Source organism: Malurus melanocephalus, unplaced genomic scaffold, assembly GCF_030028575.1.
Source record: "Malurus melanocephalus ecotype Western Australia unplaced genomic scaffold, MMel_1.1 scaffold_31, whole genome shotgun sequence".
NCBI classification, from domain to species: domain Eukaryota; kingdom Metazoa; phylum Chordata; class Aves; order Passeriformes; family Maluridae; genus Malurus; species Malurus melanocephalus.
The window spans coordinates 307,729-309,818 of NW_026623263.1; positions in this window are offsets into that span (position 1 = coordinate 307,729).

A 2,090-nucleotide genomic window follows, 5' to 3' on the forward strand; every position below is an offset into this window, starting at 1 on the left:
TATCAGCCAGCTGGCTGGAGTTATACTTAGGATAAGTTTAGCCCATTGTGCTCCATTGTGTTTTTGTTTGCTTGTATATTTTCCCCTAACTTTGTCTACCATCTGAAAGTTACTTATAGTGATTTGATGCTCTATATTGTCCCCATTGTTTTTTTTTCATTCTAACATACTTGMTGGTAAACACCTTCACGCTGTCACAGGAACTGTTTTTAGTTTGTCTGTTTATGCAGTAGTGAATATGGAGCTGCATCTGAACAAGAAGTTCAGGCTGATTTCTGTGAAAGACTTTATAAAAAGTTTTTAAATGGCCCTCAGCTCCCCATTCTSTATCTAGACTTTGCTCTGGAAATAGTATCTAGATCAATGCTGCTGAGCAAAATTGAATTAGTGCTGTAAATCCAGTTTCAGTGGAAGGAAAAGTTGGTATGTTATCCCATAAAGATTGTAATTTCATTTATCCTACAATAATGAGAAATTATAGGCTGTAAATCAACATAGGATGTAGCTTTTTAGYACCTATGTTCCTTCATGCCATTCCTGGTGCTGTTTCCTCAAGATATCTAGCAATTATCTGGCTGGAGAGGCTTCTATCTTAATGTTTAGAAACTGAAATCTTTAGTAGTGGAATATCAGCATTTGACAGAGCAGTGCAGGTGCTATGAGTGATCTCTGGCCTTGAAACACCACYAGGGGTGTATGAAATGAGCAAAACTATAACAGGAAGGTGAAATTCAACAGCAAAAGAATACACTTTGATTTTATACTGCAAATTAAGTCCTTAGYTCTCCCTTGGGGATGGAGGTCCTAATCAAAGAGATCTCCTGTGCAWACGGAGCACAAGGAAAATAAAGAGGCATGGAAAGCCACCAAACTAATGTATTGTCCTGCAGGGYCAGCCTAGTAGCTCAAAACTTGTAATTTTTTTCAAAATTGTTTTTCATTATCTTGAAGATAGTAGCAGCTTCCAGACCATTCCAGATAGTTTAATTCATTTATTTGCCAGGCACAACAGGCTAACGAGATCCCGTAGGGTGCCATCATGTAACTTTATTTTCTCTCCATTGAGACCCAACTGTAGAAGCATTATTTGAAAACGTATGCTGATTGAGTTAGGATCATTCTTCAGTAAGTCTCTGAGAGTATGTGACAGTCCTCTGTGAAGGAGTCAATTGTCACAGCTGTGAGCAAAGAGCAGCTTCCCTTTCCTTGAGGACTCCAAAGCTTAGCAGCTGGAAACAAATACCCACGAAGTATTTCCAACAGGTTATAAGACGTGGCTGTCCCAGTTGAAGGAGATRGTGTGAGATCCCTGCTTCAGCAAAGACAGCAGGAAGTGTCAGGTCCTCCTTCACTTAAGCCTACCCCAGCGGGCATTGTCAGCAGCCTTTCCACCACCCAAGAGGACAGGATTGACTTAGTTGCCCCAGCCAAATCCAGGTAGAGTAATCTTGCTTCCCAGCATGCAACCACTGAAGTACTTGACCTGTTCTTAGTTTTGCCAGTTTCTCYTAAATACTGCCAGAAAATCACAAGCCAGTGAGGAAAAGACACTGAAATTGTGATTTTTCAGACCAGAAAAATACTTTACAAGGTCATGTCTTTTGCAATGCATGTCTTTTGCATGCCAGGTCAATGTGCAGTTACTGCCTGTGGAGGAAAAAAAAAAGCATGTACAAAATTATTGCTATCTAGAGTCATGCAAACCAAGTAACAAGGGATGACACTATGAATTTGCCCAAGTTTTAAGGGACAAGTTAAAGGCGTTTTACAGAACATTTCTGGAAGAAGTGCTTGCCTGTGTTTTTGTGGTGTTTTTACCTCTTCTCCACTCTACTCTTATCCAAATGAGGAGGCTGATACAAATTCAGAGAGGTAGTGTCAGCCTCAATGCAGTTCAATAAAGAGCATTAAGTGTTAGTACTTCCTGGGCCCAGTACATAATGTCCTGTAAGAAATGGCCACTAAAAAATACATTACTGTGTTCATGGTCTAGGCAAGTTCTGAAGACCAGGAAGATTCCTGCAGTAGCAGTCTGTGTTATTAGATTAGATCTTTAATTTGATTGGCATATATGAAGTTGAGACCTTTTT